We start from the raw sequence: 6,000 nt of genomic DNA, 5'->3' as shown, positions 1-6,000 counted from the left end.
TTCTTTCATGGTCCTCTGAAAAGTGATCCATGATGGAACCATTTTTGGGAGGGAGGGCGGGCAGTAAAAATGCTACTAGTGTGAAAGGAGCTGTAGCATTAAAATTGCTTTGAATTGCACCCGTAGCAATTAGAGCTGCACAATTAATCATTGAGAATCTTTATCGCAATTTTTTTCTCCGTTGCGGTCTTGACAAAGTATTTCCCGATTTTTTCTATGCAGAGAATTCTCTCTGCTCTGCTGAAGTCAACAGCCTTCAAAAGAAAGGGAAAAAAAAACGGGTAGTCTGCCAAGAATCACGTATAAACATTGTAATGATTTGTCCTTTAGATCAAAGGTATACACTTGGATGTGTAAATGAGAGAAGTTTAACTACTTAAACACTAAACCTTTTTCTGACATTTGATGGTTTCAAGTTAAATATATTATTTTTTTTGCTAGAAAATTACTCCCAAACATTATATATGTATGATTTTTAGTAGAGACCCTAGAGAATAAAATGGTGGTTGTTGCAATATTTTATGTCACACTGTATTTGTGCAGCAGTCGTTCAAATGCAATTTTTTGGGAAAAAATTACACTTTAATGAATAAAAAAAAAAATAACCAGTAAAGTTAGCCCAATTTTTTTTTTTTTTTTTGTATAATGTGAAAGATTTTACACCACGAGGATCGTGAGGATCCTCTGGGACTGTGACATTATAATGGGCGGGGACATCATCCGGTGATGTCCCTATATAAGTCACCGCACGCCGCGTGTCCTGTCATAGTGACCGGAGACAGCGACGAGGCAACATCTCCAGAAGAGAAGAACAGAAGACAGCGACAGCGGCAGTGGCAACAGAAGACCGCTTGTAAAAGAGCTAGAAGAAGGCGTGGTGGCCCAGCAAGAAGAACCAAAGAGGGGGACAAGACCCCCGAAGAGGGGGACAAGACCCTCGAAGTCGGAAGAAGAGGGCGGCAGCGAAGAAGAAAGCCGGGCTCCTCCGCTAGTAAAAGAGCTAGCAGAAGATAGCGGAGGAGTCCGGTGAGAAGACCCCCGAAGACGGAAGAAGACCCCCGGAGCTGTGCCATAAACTATTTTAACTCTTGTGTGTTGTGTTTTTTTTTACATTTTTTTCACAGGTGAATGGGTAGGGGTACATTGTACCCCATACTCATTCACATAGGGTCCCCTTGTTAAAGGGGGCTCACGAATTCCGATAAGCCCACCGCCCACGGACCCCGACAACCAACGGCCAGGGTTGTCGGGAAGAGGCCCTTGTCCTCATCAACACGGGGACAAGGTGCTTTGGGGTGCGCCCCCCCCTTCCCCAAGGCACCCCCCATGTTGAGGGCACGTGGTCTGGTACGGCTCAGGAGGGGGGACCCCTTTCCTGGCCGGCCAGGTAGCGTGCTCGGATAAGGGTCTGATATGGACCTAGGGGGAACCCCCACGCCGTTTTTTCGGCGTAGGGATTCCCCTTTAAGTCCATACCAGGTGACGGGGCCAGCGACGCCTCCTTCTCTGGTCCCGGCTACCTGGAGACGCGCTCAAAATGAGCGGACTTTCCTCCGCACGTGTGGGCGAGTCCATTCATTTCAAAAGTACGGCGGATAGTCTGGCGGACTTAGTCCGCCGTACCTAGTCCGCCGCAAAAGTACCGTGTGTGGGCAGGTAACTCGTTCGGAAAGTCCACCAGACTAAGTCCGCCGGATAGTCTGATACGTGTATACGCGGCATTAGCACTGTAAAAGCATAAGTCTTCTGATGTTCTATCTCCTGAAGCCCACAGAAGAAGAAGAAAATGTCAGTGATAGGATTGGTTCATTATCTTAGCTCAGACCTTTTGTAGTATGTTTCTTTTTATTTTATTGCAGTCAGAAGTAAAGGTCAGGCCCAGGTATATTAGCTTTTCACTTTTCACATTTATTACTGAATTTCTTGTTCTTCCCCGGAGTGGTGTGAACAAGATGGGTAATGTGTGTGAGCTGAGTGTGCGTGTGAGTGTGTTTTATTTCCCATCAGGGGAGCCACATGGAACATGTGTAAACATCCAGGAACATGAGGTTACATGAGATGTCAGTTAGCACATGTTCTACGACCAGAGGCATGCTGGGAGATCCAATCTGGGTCTTGTAAGATTGCTCATTCCTCTACTTTTTATACAAACAGTTTTCCTGTTGCTAATCTCTCCGGAGAGTGTTGTTCCTTTAGTTTACAAAGCATTTAAAGGGGTTGTAAAGGTAAATATTTTTTCACCTTAATGTATTCTATGCATTAAGGTGAAAAAACATCTGACAATGCCGCCCCCCCCCCCCCCCCCCGTTTTACTTACCTGACCCCTCGAAAGTCCAGCGCTTGACCCTGACATCCTCTTCCCCGCTCAGCCTGGCCGCTGGTTGGCTAGAGTGGATGGATTGAAAGCAGCACAGCCATTGGCTCGCGCTGCTGTCAATCATATCCAATTATGTGGCGCGCCGGGGCGGGGCCGAGTGATACAGCGATCGGCTATAGCCTCCGGCTGTATCACGGGAGCGCGCCCGCAAGTGCTTCTCACCATGCAAGGGAGCTCACATGAACGTGAGAAGTACTTGCGGGAGGAAGCTGAGACAGCCGCCGAGGGACCCCAGAAGAGCAGGTTCGGGGCCACTCTGTGCAAAACGAGCTGCACAGTGGAGGTAAGTATAACATGTTTGTTATTTAAAAAATAAAAATAAATCAACTTTACAACCCCTTTAAGTTACCCATCTAGTTTTTACAGATAATATCGATGGCAAGGCTGGCCATTTGTCAGGTTCTTTGTTAACCACTTGCTGACTGCCGCACGCTGATGTACATCCCTACTTTAGGAACGGATATCGTTGTTATGGCAGCAGCTAGCTGCTAAGCTGCCATAACCCCGGTATCCCCGTGTTCGGCCAGTGGTCGGCTACAAGATAAAAGTGGTCTCTGCGGGTGATTCGCCGCAAGATCACTTCTGTTGGTGGCAGGAGAGCCCCCCCTCCCGCCGCGATCAGGTACCCTCTGCCACTTACCGGAGCCGTCGGCAGCGGCAGAAGCGAACGCGTCTGTCCCCTGGGCTGACATGGAGACGAGTGATGGGAAGATGGCCCCCACCCATCTCCATGACACTGCATCTCCAACGTCACTTCCACCCATAGCTCTTAAAGGGCAGAAGCAAACGCATATGTGAGTAGCGCCTGCATATAAAAACAGTGTTCAAACCACACATGTGAAGTTTCGCTGCGATCGGTAGAGTGAGAGCAATAATTCTAGCCCTAGAACTCCTCTGTAACATGCAACCGGTAGAATTTTTTAAATGTCGCCTATGGTGATTTTTAAGGGTAAATGTTTGTCGCCATTCCACGAGTGGGCACAATTTTGAAGCATCACATGTTGGGTATCAATTTACTCAGCATAACATTATTTTTCACAATATAAAAAAAATTGGGCTAACTTTACTGTTGTCTTATTTTTTTTATTAAAAAAAGTTGATTTTTAAAAAAAAAAAAGTGCGCTTGTAAGACCGCTGCGCAAATACGGTGTGACAGAAAGCATTGCAACGACCGCCATTTTATTCTCTAGGATGTTAGAAAAAAAAATGTATAACGTTTGGAAGTTCTAAGTAATTTTATAGTAAAAAAAACAGTTTTTAACTTAACTTAACTTAAACACCACATCTAAAAAAAGAGGCCCAGTCTTAAAGTGGTTAAAGCGACACTAAATTCTGGTTTAAAAACAAAAATTCTGTTCAAAGATGTATTCTTAGCACAAAAAAAGTCCCTTCTATTGCTCCCAGCCTTCTCCAAATCTCCAAATAATTATTATTATTTTTTTACTGCTGTGACCTGAATTCCTGTTAGAGGGTGACTATGTCCACTGTCCATGATATGTAGGAGCAAAGCCAACCTCTCTTGCCAACCTCTCTTGCCAACCTCTCTTGCTCGCTCCCGAGGTGGACTATGCACTATATACCAGTGTTTCTCAACCTCCTTGCTATCAAGGCACCCTTTAAAATTTTGCACAATCTCAAGGCACCCCATTCTAAAATGGAAAAAAAACTCAACTAATAGTTTTCCATCTGGACAAGTAGGCCACCCAACATTAGAGATGAATTCTCTTTAAAAATACAATGCACTTTGCACACAGGTACTGACTAGCATTCCAACTTTTCTCTTCTGTCCCAGTATCTCTCCCTCAATCAGCCAACGTGACCCCAGTGTTGACAGAGAGGGGCAGACAAGGATGTCCTCTGGCGCCTGATGTCCTTCTTATCAACCTATGCCATCATCAGCTGTTGGGACACCAACAGCTGGCCAACACAATGCCCAAACTTGTAATGCTGCACACTAAAACCCTGTGGCTTTGTGTAACAAAATGGCCATGCTTGATACACCCTCTGTTTTTTTTGGACAAAATTTGGGCAATTTGTAGGCATTTTGCCAAGGCACCCCTAAAGAGCCCAAAATGGCAATACAGGGTGCCACAGCACCCTGGTTGAAAAAGGCTGCTAAAGACTAATAGGATGTGTAATGCGCATAGAGCAGCGCACATGACTGCAATTAAAGTGCATATAAACAACTATGAAAAAAAAACATGGACTTTATAGGCACAGCTTCTTTTTTTTTTTAAAACATACATTTTATTAAAAATATTTCCAAAACATAGAAACACATTAAAATCTCACAGTAAGCCTGCTAAACAAATTAAGCTGTTAACACCAACTACAACGCCATAAACCCATCTTATTACACAGTATATGCACCAAAGTGTTATGGCTGCAGTCATCCAGGCAGGCTTGGTGTAGGCTGATGTAGCTTGTTGTAGCTCTACATGTTTCGCACTACAGCACTTCGTCAGGAGCTTTAAGCAAGAATTCTGGATAAATTGAGATACATATTTAGTAACTAATAAACAATATACAACAAAAAATATCACACAGCGTTAGTCACCATTTCTCTGGTTGTCACAAGCAGTACACCAATATAGGAGGGGCAACAAGTGTAGGCACTTTACCATCTATACCGCTGTATCCACAGTACCACCCTGTGAAAATGCAAATACATACTTAATTGCAATTAAAGTGTAAACGATCACCTTGTAAAACAACTCATTCAGTTTAAGGTGGAGTTGCATCCCAAAAAAAAAATGGCATGAATGTTCCAAAAAAATAAATAAAAAAAACATTTGGAAAAAAAATGTTTTACTCGCCTCTAAATGGTTGTTGCTAGGGGGTCCCTCGTAGACTGCCTCCTTCAGTGCCTGGGCTGGTGACATCACTTCTCCATGGCGTAGGAAGGGCTCAGCTCTGCCCCCTCCCTCTTGTCAATCATCTGGGACACGTGACAGGTCCCAGATGACTGCGCGGCCAATCACAGCGCAGCCGGGTGCCCGCAGTGACAATGCCGGCGCCACCAAATGGAGGGGGAGACGAGTGGGGCTTTCATCCCCCGCATCGCTGGACCCTGGAACAGGTAAGTGTCCGATTATTAAAAGTCAGCAGCTGCAGTATTTGTAGCTGCTGACTTTTATTTATTTATTTTTAGAATGGGAACTCCTCTTTAAAATAGAAATGAAAGGCAAAACATTTTTGTTTAGATAATAAAAAAAAACAAATATATGTTTTCCCTTTTTTTATAAGTGATCACTTTCCCTCTGTTCTCAGATGCAAAAGAGCTGGAGAGGGAGAAGCAGCAGAACACTGAGCTTCCCAGTGAATCACTGTGCAGCGAGGGTGTGTCAGGACATGTCTAATCATTGGAGGAGAGCAGGCTAGAGAACTGATCACAATGTGCTCTCCTGCTTAGTGTAGTCAGTTTTTAATAGGAAAGCAGAGGGACTGGCAGGAACACCAGGGATTTCACACAAAGGAAGCAATACAAAGAGATCTGGATACTTTCTCATACAAGTATATGGTACAGCAGGCACATATCAGGAATATGACGTTTTGGAGTAACAAACTCTTTTGCCGCATACACACGACCAGACTTTTCGACGGGCTAGGTCCGAAGGTCTGCC

Source organism: Lithobates pipiens, unplaced genomic scaffold, assembly GCF_037356315.1.
Source record: "Lithobates pipiens isolate NorthernLeopardFrog02 unplaced genomic scaffold, aLitPip1_a1.2 Scaffold_22, whole genome shotgun sequence".
Classification (NCBI taxonomy): domain Eukaryota; kingdom Metazoa; phylum Chordata; class Amphibia; order Anura; family Ranidae; genus Lithobates; species Lithobates pipiens.
Note: the sequence above shows the minus strand (reverse complement) of the source record.